General features: G+C 38.1%; 1 protein-coding gene and 1 non-coding gene across 2 annotated transcripts in view; both read left to right on the top strand.

Moving 5' to 3' along the window:
• Window positions 1–14479, top strand: part of SPOCK3 (SPARC (osteonectin), cwcv and kazal like domains proteoglycan 3) — a 253756-nt gene that overhangs the window by 53669 nt on the left and 185608 nt on the right. The gene's annotated exons all lie outside the window — the stretch shown is intronic.
• Window positions 1730–1893, top strand: LOC115871313. The gene has a single exon (XR_004047228.1). It is a non-coding gene; the product is annotated as a U1 spliceosomal RNA (small nuclear RNA).

Raw genomic sequence — 14479 nt, 5'->3', positions numbered from 1 at the left:
GATATTCCATCCTGTTTCGCTAAACTTCTGAGCTGCTAACTGTTGATGACATGCCCTGATCTTTGCTCCCTGTGGGCAGACTCTCCCTGCATTGCCAGAGGGAAAACTTAGCTGCCTGCTTCCTTAACTTTTGGATCCCCCAGCCTCTGAGTTGAAGGTCTTCCAGTACATTAACTGCCCATGGAAGTGAGTTGAACTGAGCCATCCATACTGCTGTGTGCACTAATTAGCTGTTATATTCCTTTGGGCTGCATAAATATGTGTGTGTGTCCTGGATATATATCTATATATATAGATATATGTCAGTGCCCTGGATTTGTGTGTGTGTCCTGGTTATATATATGTGTATATCAGTGTCCTGGTTTTGTTTCTCTAGAGAACCTTACCTAACACAACCTCCCTGGTGCTATTTACTGTGTTGGCTTTTTTAATGTTTGGCTAAAGTTGATCTATGGGAGTCAGTTCAGTTCCAGGTTTGAAAGCTGTTGAATGGTTATAATTTTGAGGGTTCAAAGAGTTACTATCAGACCAATAAATCTGGTCTCCTTAAGCTTTTGAGTTGTGTTACACCTGTTTCACCCGCTCTATGCAGGCTCTTCTCTGTGAACCCACTCAGAACAGTCGGTCCTACTGCTAGGGATCATCTGGTCTGGTCTCTGAATTATGGAGGCCAAGATTTATGCTGTTTACTAGTCTTTTGGACTAATGTTTCCTGTCTTTCATTTTCTTCACTTTTCTTTCCTCCAGATGAGTAGAGAATAATAGTTTCTCCTTAGAGGGCTGCTCACCTGCTTTTTAAACTACAGTTGCTGCTTACCAAAGCGTAGAACACTGAGTTTGTGGCTATATTATGCTAGTTGACCTAGATATTTCTGGAAAGTATGGTCCTACATCCCCAAAGAATGCCTCATTCTCTCATGCTGTTTGATTATGGTGAAAAAGTTTTCATAGTATGTTTCTAGTGTGTTCCAATATGCACTTGCTTATATTTTCAGCTCATATAAATACACATGCAGACCTGTCCTTTGCCAAACACTCACGTATATATTTGCAGGTATAGGGCTATTCACATTCCCCTGTTTGTTTAACTTGAAAGATAGACTATTTTTAGAAGTATCAGTAATTTAAAAATAGTTTGTGTAGCTCGGTACTAATCTTAGGATGACAACATGCCATAACCACAAGAGAAGTACTAATGCTTATTCTCTTTATTGATAAAGATCTGCTTCATTTTCCCCCCGAAAACAAATGACCAAAGAAATTTAGCTCTTTAGCTGTCCTCAGAGACAAATTTGAATTTCTTTAGTTTGATGTATTTGCCTCTAAATTCTATCATTCAACTACTTAACCAGACAGATATAAAGAACACTAGGTAATAAGAATGTAAGCAGCATTTTTAGAAAGCAGTACATTTTTAATGTTCACTGATGTGCCTTATCAATATAAAACTTATTATGTACAAGATTTTTTTCCCATGGTCAATGGATTAGCAGAATGATTTATTCTATAATGCCATATCTAAAGTAGTATATTTCAAGTACCCACATAAACTAATTCAACAAAAAGAGAGGTTATAGGAATGTTTTCATTTGAGACAAAATCTTATGCTATAATATGCATGGCGACACAAGAACAGGAGAGAGAGAAAGAGAAAGAAAAGAATAGTTTGAATTTGTAGAGAGTAAAATAAATTTCCTAGAAATAACATTTTTATAAAATCAACCTGATCATACTTACCTGGCAACAGAGATACCATGATCACGAAGGTGGTTTTCCCAGGGCAAGGCTTATCCATTGCACTCGGGATGTGCTGACCCCTGCGATTTCCCCAAATGTGGGAAACTCGACTGCATAATTTGTGGTAGTGGGAGACTGTGTTCGCTCTATCCCCTATTTAAAAAAAAAAAATTCAACCTGATCTGGGAAGGCACAGAAGGGTAAATTATTTAAAATATACATCTAGAATATAGTGAGTTCTATACTAGTATTAAAAATAAGATTGTAAACATTTGGGATAACATTTAATGCTTTATTTTCTTTTTTTCTTTTAAATCATTTTATTGGGGCACTTACAACTCTTATAACAATCCATATATCCCCACCCTCCTTCCCTCATGAACCCTTGATAATTCATAAATTATTATTATAATTATTATTTATGTTTTACACCTGTTTCAATTTCCCTTCACCCACTTTTATGTGGTTCATCCCCCCGGAGGGGTGGTGGTGGTGGTGGTTATATATCGATCATTATAATCGGTTATCTCTTTCTCCCCTCAACTTCCCCTACCTTCTTAGTATAGCTACTCTCATTATTAGTCCTAAGGGGTTTATCTGTCCTGGATTCCCTGTGTTGCAAGCTCTTACCTATACTAGTGTCATGCTCTGATCTAGCCGGATATGTAAAGTAGAATTGGGGTCATGATAGTGGGGAGAAGGAAGCATTAAAGAACTAGAGAAAAGGTGTATCTTTCATTAGCGCCATACTGCACCCTGACTGGCTTGTTTCTTCTTTGTGAATGCCCATTTCACAAGTAGAGGCTTTGGGCCTCTACTCTGCCCTCCCCCTCATTCAGATTGATATGATTTTTTGTTTGGGGGTTTGATGCCCAATACCTGATCCCATCAATACCTCATATTCACACAGGCTGATATTCTTCTTTCATGTGGGCTTTGTTGCTTCTCAGCCAGATGACCACTTATTTATCTTCAAGCTTTTAAGACCCCACATGCTATATCTTTTGATAGCCAGGCACCATAAGCTTTCTTCACCACATTTGCTTATGCACCCATTTTGTCTTCAGTGATATTGTTGGGAGGGTGAGCATCACAGAATGCCAGATTATTAGAACAAAGTGTCTTGCGTTGAGGGAGTACTTAAGGAGAGCCCCAATGTCCATCTGCTAACTTAATACTAAACCTATACATATATGTACATAGATCTAGTTCCCTATCATTATATCTAAATATATTATATGCATGCCTGTATTTAGACCTCTATAAATGTCCTTTGCCTCCTAATTCTTTCCTCTATTGCCTTCTCCTTTCATCTTGTCCTACTATCATGCTTGACCTTCATTCAGCTTTCATTAATTCTTCTCTATTTTATTATACTCTTCTAACTGTTCTGAATTTCTTGAATTTCCTACTTATATCTCATTAAATATTTTAAATATCAGTATTTTAATGTTTGTGTGCAGGGGTGAAAGATTTTGAGAAATCAATAAATGGCAATGTTGAAAATAAGATTATTTATGATCCTTCATGTGGATTGCAGAGATTTATTCAAAGCATTCCACGTTAAGTGGAAAACTTTTTCCAAGTCTTAGAGACTATTTGTAAGATTTCTTTTCACATTTAATATTTTTTACAAACATTAGCATTAACACCTTTAAAACTCTGATATTTCACTCATGCTTCCCAAAACTCAAGTCAAAGTCAACTAGTCTTCATAGATATTATCATTGCCTGTGGCAGAACTAAATCCCTGATACTGAAGTTATTAGAGGTTAAAACGATTGATTAAAAAACTACCAAGCAAAGGATTTTCAGAATATAGATCCCAATTTAAATATCCTGACACAAGAGCCCATGATTTTTACAACTAAAATGAATGACTCTTTATTTAACAAAGATTTAACTATAGAAAATAGGAGACTTCCTTAACATGATAAAGACCATTTAACACAAACTAATACCTTAAATGTTTTACTATATAGATGGATAGATATAGATATAGTTGATTAATCCACAATGGAGAATCATCATATTTTAAGCTGCTGCTTCACTGAGTTGGGTAGGACAATGGGAGAGACTGCTATGCTTCAGCTGGTGGTCTTTAAATTATTTTATGTGACTGATTTTCAGTCCTGTTTATTTCTTTTAGATACTTTAAAAACATTTGCACTCAACATACACTTATGCAGTAAATAGTTTCTAACAACTGATATGATTAATTATAGAGAAGCTCTATTTGCTTTGAGTATGTCATTATATAATTATTTCTTTTACCAACATTTAGATAAAGGAAAATTTTCCAATTAGTTTTCACAACAAAATGGCTATTATAAATAACATAAATCACAAATTTTAAGTTGTGTATATATGCTTTAGGATTGTCAAAGAGAAAGAAAAGGAAATTATCTGAAAACATTGGTTATAAATTGCTTTTGTTTCTACTTAAAAAGAAAAATAAGGTTTTTTTCTCCTTTTGTTTCATAGGAAAGAAATGCAAGCTGTTGCTTTCTCCCAAAGTTAATTTACTTTTTTAAAAAAGCCTTCTTACGTCCCCAAGACTATTTCATTCACATGCCTTAGAGTATTGTTCTAATGCTCTCCACATCTTTTAGTCGCTTATCATTCTTCTTAACTTGATAAGAAACTTAATGAAGGCAAGACACATGTTACTTATCATTTTATACTATGCTTCTAACGTAGTACTTCATACATAATTTTTATGGACTGCTGTTTTTCTCATTTGGTACTGTCAACTTTGTTCAGACTCACGGTGTTCCAGTGTACAACAAAACAAAAGATTGCCTGGTATTGCGCCCTCCTCAACAAGATTACTATGTTTGAGACTATTTTGTAGCCACTGTATCAGTCTATATCATGAAGGGTCTTTCTCTTTTAGCATCCACCTTCTATTCCAGTAAGCATGACAGTGGTCCCACTTGACATATCCAAAGTAAATGAGATAAACTCTTCTTATTTCAAAGAAGCTCTCTAAACGTTTTAAAAGACAGATTTGTACATTCTTCTGACAGTCGGTATATATTATTCACCAAGGCTAAAACTTAAAGTCATCATTTTTACTTTGGTCTTCACATTATAGGTCATTGGGAACAAAAACATGGCTTGAATCAGTGTTATCAGAGAACTTTTTCAGTAGATTTGTTCAACGTGATTTGATTTATTGACTGCTATTTCCATGAAGAATGAAATTTTCTAACTAGAGAGTAGACATATTGGCTGGGTTCTCTAGAAAAGCAAAACCAATGATGTTTATATATGCATACATATAAAGAGAGATTGATCTTAAAGAAACAATGGTTACATCTCTATGGTTCATAGAGATAGAGGCTGGAAAATTCCAAATATGTCGGTAAGATGTCAGGCTGGAGGCTTCTCCTGAGTCATGTAGTTTCAAGAGCTGATGAACCAAAGATTGGTAGGTTAGATGGCAAGCTCTCTAGCAGCAAAGGTAGATGACTATAAGGTTCATTACTGAAGTGTCTGGCTGTTGACAGCTCCTAGGATCATCAGGACAAACAGTAGGCTACTGGGTAAAATACCAAGAACTAGATATTAGATTTTGAGCCAGATACAGGATCCATATCCATCAAAAGCAAACAAGCTCTGCTGGAATGTCCACATATCGGAATAAGATCACACCTACTAGGAAAGTCCTTTTTAACTGATTGCCGGAACAGCACATCTTATCATGAAAGTGATAACCTTGCACTATGTGGGGTGGCTACATTTTAGCTGCCAAACCACTGAGATTCCTGGAACAGTCAAGATAATGCACAGCCTACATTACCACAGCATAAAGGGAAACACCGAACTCAACCTCACTGTCATTTAGTAGATTCTGACTCAGATTAAGAAGCGTTAAGAAAATCAAATGTGCAAATAAAGGATGAGTGCAAAACACGAATGAACTAAGGGGATGAGAGTCTCTATTGTCCTGAGACCTGAAGAAGAAGGTGATACCTCACCACCACTACCAACTCATCTGTACTGGACCTCAGCTGAAGTTCATGGACAGAGTGGGGTGGGAGAAAGATGTAGAACAAAAAGTAAAATGAGACAAGAGACCATACTTACTGGGTTTATAAAGATTGGTGGAGCCCTTGATAATATGTTCCCCAGACACCCATCAGACCTAGAACTGAACACTTACTTGGGGATCACCGTTCAGATAAATGATAGGTACACCTTTAAAATAACAAGAATACCAATGAAGAACTTGCTCTTCAGAACAATCAATCCTAGAAGAAACAAATTAGAAGCATTTGCTACAAAACTTAAAATAATTTCCAAATGTGAAATGGAGTAAGAAAAAAGGATAAATACAAATACAGAACCTAGTGGTGCTATTACATTGAGGGAGTTGCAACTAATATCTCAAGAAAAAAATGCCTGAATTGTTGAAGTAAAACTGAATATACTTTGCACACTTCTATGTAAACCAATATAAAAGTGTTCCCAAAACAGAAACAAGAAAGAATGTCACCTCAGTATTTTTTGGAAGTGTGATAATAAATAGCAATAAAATGATGGAAGGAAAATGGCAAATGCATAGATATCAATTAGTAGTGATTACCAGGGATAGAAGGAAGGGACAGGAAGGAGTATTTTTATGGAATGCTACGTTTTGGTTCACAATGATGGAAAAGTCTCATTGATGGAAAAAATCGCAGATATATTTGTACAGAAAATGAATTGATTTCTTAAACGACTATTAGTAAGTTGTACACTGTAAAAAGTTAGATTGGCCTATGTTAGGTGATAAATATACCTACAAAAAGAATGAATAAATATTGAGGCTAATCAGTCTGCTTATGTGCAGCCACGAACTCATGGAATTCAGCCCTTTCATTTGGAGGGGATTACAACCATGGGCATTCTAGTTAATTGAGCTAATACAATATTTAGAACTTCTGTTTTCTTAGTACATTGTGTAGTCATGAAAGATTGTAACTAGCCATCAAAATATATCAATTGGTCTGTTAGACTGACTTAGCCAAAGCAGCAGCATCAGGAATAGGTGGAGGCAATGGGATGTCTGATGGATTGATTTTGTTTTTGTTAGGTGACATGGAATTAGTTCCAACTCATAATGACTGTACGAACAACAAAACTATGCCTAGTCCTGTGTCACTCCTAACAATTGTGGCTATGTGTGAGCCCTTGTTGGACACACTGTGTCAATACATCTCCTTGAGAGCCTTCCATGTTTGCATTGCCCCTCCACTTTACTAGCATGCTGACCTTTCCAGGGACTGGTATCCTCTGATAGCAAGTCCAACGTATGTGAGATAGAGTCTTCTCATTCTTGTATCTAAAGAGCATACTGGTTGTGCTTCTACCAAGACAGATTTGTTTGGGTGTTTTTGGCAGTCCGTGATACTTTCAATAGTCTTCATCAGCATCATAATTCAAATGCATTAATTCGTCTTATATCTTACTTATTATTTACGTATTGAATAAGTAAAATACCATGGAAAATACCATGATTGGGTCAGCCACACCTTAGTCCTCAAATAGCATCTTTGCTTGTCAGCCTTCTAAAGAGGCCTTGGGAAGATTTTTCCAGTGCAGTGCATCCTTTGAACTCTTGATGGAACCAAGCAAGTCAAAATCTTTGACACCTGCAGACTTTCTCTGTTTATCATGATATTACCTCAATAGATAACATTTGGTCCAGCTGTGAGGATTTTAGTTTCTGTATGTTGAATTGAAATCCATATTGAAGACTGCAAATCTTGACCTTCATAAGCAAGTACTTCAAGTCCTTCTTCATTTCAGCAAGCATGATTGTCATCTGCATATCTCAGGTTATTGGTAAGCCTTTCTCCTATCCTGATGCCTCATTGTTCTTCAGCTTCTCTGATTATTTGCTCAGCATACAGAATGAATAAGTACGGTGATAGAATACAAACCTTACATCCACCTTTCTTCATTTTAAACAATGCAGCACAGCCTTATTTTGTTCACACAAATGTGAACTGGTGGAAATTAGTATACATATATTCCTACTATATATTTTTATTCTCAAAAAATAATGTTTATGTATGTTGTGTGTGTCTTTAATAGTAGAGTGATGTTTTGTCCCTGGTGGTGGTTTGATATCTGTCATTGTCTGCACACTACAAGTTTGTGAAATCATGATACAAGACAGTAGTAAAATAAAGGATCTTACTCTACCAGTAACATTGTATAGAACACCAATGTTTCTACACCTGACGAGTTTTAATGCACTATAAGGAGTTTTAAAAGAATAATTCCAACGAAAAGAAACTCTGGATCTTCAAATTTTAACAAATATAATGTGCATCATCACTGTATGTTTCAGACCTTTGTAAATTAAGTGCTATGAGAATAGAAATTACTGTTAAACATGTCTTTGTTTATTGTGGTCTTCATTAAATAAATGTTTATTATTAAGACTCTAAAATAAGTGTAATTTTTTAGCATTTTAGAAAATCCAGTATTATTCTTATTTCTGCAGTTTCCAATGATCAGTCTTGCTATGAATTAATTCAATTTTAATTATATGATTTTAAATATTAAACCCAAACTTTCTATTACTGAGTAGTTATTAAGTTTTCAACACTTTGGACAAATTATTTCTGAACCTCCTACTATCTGAATGTTGTCAAGAAGACAATAGTATTTCTGGTAATGTACATTAGTAACTGGAACTTAACTAATTTTTAAAATTTGTGGGAAGCCTCTTTTTGTAGTTGACAAATATTAAAGATAATTAGGAAGTTTAGTGTCTTGTGCTCCTTTTTCTTTTCTTTTTTTTTTTTTAAGAATAGGGTCTCTTTCCTGTTGACGTGCTTTCCCACTGACAGTGGTGATCATAGACTGCTTACCGGCTGTTTGGGTGGTGCGTATGATCCGCACATTATTTATCCATGTGTGCAGCAGCAGTAGAGTGCAGTTTGGGAGGATGCAAACGTCTAGGCCGATTACTAGGAAAAGCTGATGAGAATCTGTAACTAGACTATCTGTGCTTTATGCTCTCCCCTGTAGTCAGACCCTTATTATAGTATGAGTGGAGAATCCACCAAATTAGCACAGGAAATCTTCCAAATTAATGAAGATTTTATAAAAATGTGCATGTGAGTGTGTGTGGCGGGTGTACGTACAAATTAACTATCCTGTATCTTTGCCATAAGAAAAAAGATACTATGTGAAATATGAGGAAAAATAAAGACATAAACAGGTACTATATTGTAAAATTTTGGCTTTGCAGTGTTTTGCTTTCTAGCATTTTTCGTAGCTTTAAAACACGGTGTTGTAGACTCTTGAAAAAAGACTCCACAGGAACTGCAGCAGTTAGATTTATATGAACATAAAGCTTTGTAATGTGTCTGGGATGGGGTCCAACATATCAATCAGGTTACAGCCTGATGAGGCCTACTTGGGGTTTGGGCATTTTTTAAAATCATTTTATCACAACCCATACATACATCAATTGTGTAAAGAACATTTGTACATTCATTGCCTTCATCATTCTCAAAACATTTGCTCTCCACATAAGCCCCTGGCATCAGTTCCTAATTTTCTCTTCCCTCCCCCTTCCCCCTCCCTCATGAACACTTGATAATTTATAAATTATTATTTTTTCATATCTTTCCCTGTCCAATGTGTCCCTTCACCGAATTTTCTGTTGTATACCCCCCAGGTAGGAGGTCACATGTAGATCCTTGTAATCGGTTCCCCCTTTCTACCCCACCTTCCCTCCCGGTATCGCCACCCTCACCACTGGTCCTGAAAGGATCATCCACCCTGGATTCCTGTGTTTCCAGTTCCTATGTGTACCAGTGTACATCCTCTGGTCTAGCCAGACTTGCAAGGTAGAATTTGATCATGATGGGGTGGGGTGGGGGTGGGGGGAACGGGAAGCATTTAGGAACTACAGGAAAGTTGTATTTTTCATCGTTGCTACATCGCACCCTGACTGACTTGTCTCCTCCCCACATACCCTTTTGTAAGGGGATGTACACTGGCCTACAAATGGGCTTTGGGTCTCCACCCCGCACTCCCCCACTCATTCACTATGATAAGATTTTTTGCTCTGATGATGCCTGATACCTGATCCCTTGGACACCTCCTGATCGCACAGGCTGGTGTGCTTCTTCCATTTGGGCTTTGTTGCTTCTGAGCTAGATGGCCACTTGTTTATCTTCAAGCTTTTAAGACTCCAGACACTATATCTTTTGATAGTTGGACACCATCAGCTTTCTTCACCACATTTGCTTATTCACCCGCTTTGTCTTCAGCGGTTTTGTCAGGAATTTGAGCATCATAGAATTTCAATTTAATAGAAGAAAATATTCTTGCATTGAGGGAGTACTTGGGTGGAGGCCCAATGTCTTTCTGCTACCTTAATACTAAACCTATAAATATATGCACATAGATCTATTTCCCCATCTTATATAAATATATTTGTATATGTGCATGCCGTTATCTAGAGCTCTATAAATGCCCTTTGCCTCCCAGCTCTTTCCTCTATTTCCTTTGACTTTCCTCCTGTCTCACCATCATACTCAGTCCCCACCTGGGTTTCAGCAATTCCTCTTGGTTACCTTACCCTTGATCATGCCCTACCAGGCCTCCCACACCCTCCTCGCCACTGATTTGGATCACTTGTTGTTCCCTTGCCCCTGGGTTTGTTAACACCACTTCCTTTCCCCCGACTTCCCCCTATCCCATGTCCCCCCGGAACTGTCGGTCCCGTTGTTTTCTCCTCCAGATTGTTCATCCAGCCTATCTTATTTAGACAGACCTGTGGAGATAATAACATGCACAAAAACAAGACAGAGCAAAACCAAGCAACAATATACAACAAAACAACAGCAATAAGCCAATGACGAAAACAAAACAAAACACAACAAGAAAGGAAAGCTTGTAGTTAGGTCAAGAATTGTTTGTTGGCCTCTAAGAGTGTTTTCCAGTCCAGTCTGTTGGGGCACCACTCCCTGGTCCCAAAGTCCACCTTCAGCATTCCCTGAGGACCTCGCCGCTCTGTTCCCCTGCTGTTCTGTTGCACCCCCTTAGTATTTTGCCTTGGTTTGGCAGGATCAAACTGGTGCAGTTCCCACACTGTGTCTCTGGTGTTGTCCCATGTAGGGCTATGGGTCTGTGAGGGGCGTCATGTCTCATAGTGGGGCCAGCCATGTGGTCCGCTCTGTGGACTGGCTGCTCTAATTGGAAGCTTTTTTAAAAATTATTTTATTGGGAGCTCGTACAATTCTCATCATAATCCATACATACATCCATTGTGTCAAGCACATATGCACGTTTGTTGCCCTCATCATTCTCAAAACTTTTGGCTTTCTATAGCCCCTAATATCAGTTGCTCATTTTCCCCCTTCCTCCCCGGTTCCCCCTCCCTCATGAACCCTTCATAGTTCATAAATTGTAGTTTTGTCATAAGTTACCCTGTCTGATGTTTCCCTCCACCCTCTTCTCTGCTGTCCATCCCACAGGGAGGAGGCAATCTTTAGATTCTTGTAATTGGTTCCCCCTTTCTACCCCACATTCCCTTCACTTTCCAGGCATCGCCCCTCTCACCATTGGTCCCGAGGGAGCCATCTATACTGGATCCCCTGTGTTTCCGGTTGCTATCTGTACCAATGTACATTCTCCGGTCCAGCCAGATTTGTAAGGTAGAATTGGGATTATGATAGTGGGGTGGAGGAAGCATTGAAGAACTAGAAGAAAGTTATATATTTCATCGTTGCTACCCTGCACCCTGATTAGCTCGTCTCCTCCCCACAACCTCTCAGTAAGGGGGTGTTCAGTTGCCCACCAATGGGCTTTGAGTCTCCACTCTGCACTCACCCACCTTTACAATGATATGATTTTTTGTTCTTGGATGCTTGATACCTGATCGCTTTGACAGCTCATTGTCACACAGGCTGTTGTGCTTCTTCCATGTGGGCTTTGTTGCTTCTGAGCTAGATGGCTGCTTGTTTATCTTCAAGCCTTTAAGACCCCAGACACTATAACTTTTGATAGCTGGGCACCATCAGCTTTCTTCACCACATTTGCTTATGCACACATTTGTCTTCAGTTATTGTATCAGGAAGGTAGGCACCCACTGATCTCATTTTCAGTTCTTTGATGTCTGATAACTGGTCCCTTCTACACTCCTGGTCAGACAGGCTAGTGTGTTTCTTCCATTTAGGCTTTGATGCTTCTCAGTTAGATGGCCACTTGTTTATCTTCAAGCCTTTAAGACCCCAGACGCTTAATCTTCTGATAGCCGGGCACCATCAGCTTTCGAGCATTTTTATAAGAGAAACAGAACTTAACCCTCTCTCTTGCTCTTTACCTTCCTCTTTTCTGGGAATCCTGTCTGCTTCCAAGGGTAGCCCCATGTGGACCACTGACCCTGGGAGCCAACCTCAAACCTTTTTGCACCCTGCCATGTTCCCGTTGACCTTGGACACACATGGCTCTGCACCAAATGGTCTGTGATCTATTTCTGGTTCACCTTTCTGTGTGGTCAGGCTGCAGCTACCTGAGTCTGTAGGGGACTCTGGCTTACATTGGACCCATGGACTTGAGTTAGACTAGGCTGAATGCTTTTTTTGATATAAAATTTCCTTTTTTGTTATTGGCTTTCTTTTTGCTATTGTTATTTTGTTGTTGTTGTTGTTGTTGACGTTGTTTTGTTTGGCTTTGCCTGGTTTTTGCACTTATTAATGTCTCTGCATGTCTGTCTAGATAAGCTAGGCAGGATAAACAATTCAGAGACAAAACCAATGGGACTGACAGTTCCAGGGGGACATGGGAGAAGAGGAGGTGGGGAAAGGATGGGGTGGGATCAACCAACCCAGAGACAAGGAAAGAACAAGTGAACTAAAAGCAATGGAGAGAAGGGTGTAGGATGCCTAGTGGGGCTTAATCAAAGGCAATGTAACAGCAAGGAAATACTAAACCTGAATCAGATCTGAACATCATAGTGGAACAAGAGGAAAGTAAAAGGAAATAGAGGATAGAATTTGGAGGCAGAGGATATTTATAGAGGTCTAAATAAAGGCATGCATATATGTAAATGTATTTATATACAATGATAGGGAAATAGATCTGTGTATTTATATCTATATGTTAAGAATTAAGGTAACAGATGGGCATTGGGCCTCGGCTCAAGAACACTTTGTTTTAGTTCTAATAACATGGCATTCTGTGATGCTCACCTTCCTGACATGATCACTGAAGACAAAATGGGTACATAAGCAAATGTGGTGAAGAAAGCTGAATAGTGCCTAAGATAAGGCATCTGGTGTCTTAAAGGCTTGAAGATAAACAAGCGGCCAACTAGCTGAGAAGCAACAAAGCCCACATTGAAGAATCACACCAGCCTGTGTGATCATGACATGTCGATGGGATCAGATATGAGGCATCTAAGACCCAGAACAATATCATACCAATGTGAATGGGGGGTGGTGTGGTGGTGGTGGCATGGAGTGGAGACCCAAAACCCATTTGTAAACAGTTGGACATCCCCTTACAGAAGGGTCACAAGGAAGAGATTGGCCATTTAGGGTGCAGTATAGCAATGATGAAACATACAACTTTCCTCTAGTTCTTTAATACTTCTTCCCCTCTCTCCCCCCGACTATCATGACCTCAATTCTACCTTACAAATCAGCCTAGACTAGAACATGTACACTGCTATAGATAAGAGCCCACAACACAGGGAATCCAGGATAGATAAAACCCTCAGGACCAATAATGAGAATAGAGATACCAGGAGAATAAGGGAAAGGTGGGGGACAAAGGGAGAATTAATCACAAGCACCTACATATAACCACCTCCCAGGGGCACGAACAACAGAAAGGTGGGTGAAGGGTGACAGAGGACAATGTAAGATATGAAAATAATAGCCTATAACTTATCAAGGGTTCCTAAGGGAGGGATGGGGGAAAATGAGGAGCAGATATCAAGGGCTCAAATAGAAAGAAAATGCTTTGAAAATAATGATGGCAACATATCTACAAATGTGCTTGACACAATGGGTGAATGTATGGGTTGTGATAAGAGATGTAAGAGCCCCCAATTAAAATACTTGATTTTAAAAAAAGTACTTCCAGTTGTAAAACTCTTTCTTATACATATATGAGTGTCACTGACTTGTTTCTCTAAACAACCCAGCGTAATTCAGGAACAACTTTGTAAATATGCATAATTTGGAAGAATGGATTTTGTATGAAAATAATTGTGTTAGCACATTATCTGTGTTTCATAATTTCATATATTTTGATGTGCTATCATAGGAATAAAAGAGCAAAATATGTTAAAGTTTGGAGTTTGGGAAAGAAAATATAATATTGTCTTTTTGGTTGCCCATTCTGTCTACATGGATGTATTAAACTAAAAGATACATTTTAATATTATGACCCATTGAAAAAAGGCATCTCTTTCTCCCATAAAGCTCCAAAGCATAAATAATCCTCCCTCCAACAACTTGTTTTAGATGAGCCGAAAATTTTTTTTCTTTTTTTTTTTTATAAATCATTTTATTGGGGGGGAGTCTTACAGCTCCTTTTTTTTGCATTTTATTATATTTTTAATTTTATGATATTTACGTTATCTATGAATCAAATCCTCACAACAAGGTACATTCAGTATTTTCATGATCTTTTCACCCATTCCCTCACCAATGTCATTTCTTTTTTTTTTTTAATCATTTTATTAGGGGCTCATACAACTCTTATCATAATCCATACA

This window comes from Echinops telfairi, unplaced genomic scaffold (genome assembly GCF_000313985.2).
Source record: "Echinops telfairi isolate 266 unplaced genomic scaffold, ASM31398v2 ScPeMD7_5426;HRSCAF=6270, whole genome shotgun sequence".
Taxonomy (NCBI): Eukaryota; Metazoa; Chordata; class Mammalia; order Afrosoricida; family Tenrecidae; genus Echinops; species Echinops telfairi.
Note: the sequence above shows the minus strand (reverse complement) of the source record. Positions and strands in the feature narration are given on the sequence as shown.